This window comes from Alexandromys fortis, unplaced genomic scaffold (genome assembly GCF_014885135.2).
Source record: "Alexandromys fortis isolate MF-2015 unplaced genomic scaffold, M_Fortis_MF-2015_v1.1 scaffold_105, whole genome shotgun sequence".
Lineage (NCBI taxonomy): Eukaryota > Metazoa > Chordata > Mammalia > Rodentia > Cricetidae > Alexandromys > Alexandromys fortis.
Window position 1 is genome coordinate 2,009,991 of NW_026068011.1, and position 642 is coordinate 2,010,632.

A 642-nucleotide genomic window follows, 5' to 3' on the forward strand; every position below is an offset into this window, starting at 1 on the left:
TCCAGACTGGCTAGGCTCCCACCAAGCCAGAACATGAAGTAGGATCAAAACCCCATGCCATTGTCCTTGGCTTCTCATCAGCCCTCATTATTCGCCATGATCAGAGAGTCCGGTTTTATCCCATGCTTTTTCAGTCACAGTCCAGCTGGCCTTGGTGAGCTCCCAATAGATCAGCCCCACTGTCTCAGTGGTTGGGTGCACCCCTCGTGGTCCTGACTTCCTTGCTCGTGTTCTCCCTCCATCTGCTCCTCATTGGGACCTTGGGAGCTCAGTCCAGTGCTCCAGTGTTGGTCTCTGTCTCTATCTCCATCCATCACCAGATGAAGGTTCTATGGTGATATGGAAGATATTCGTCAGTATTGCTATAGGATAGGGTCAGTTCAGGTTCCCTATCCTCAGCTTCCCAAGGGACTAACTGGGGACATCGCCTTGGGCTCCTGGAAGCCACTTTAGGTTCAAGTCTCTTGCCGACCCTAAGGTGGCTCCCTTAACTAAGATATGTGCTTCCCTGCTCCCCTATCCATCCTTCCTTTATCCCAATCTTCCTGAAATGGATGGAAATAGAAAACACTATCCTGAGTGAGGTAACCCAGACCCAAAAGATGAACATGGGATGTACTCACTCATAATTGGTTTCTAACC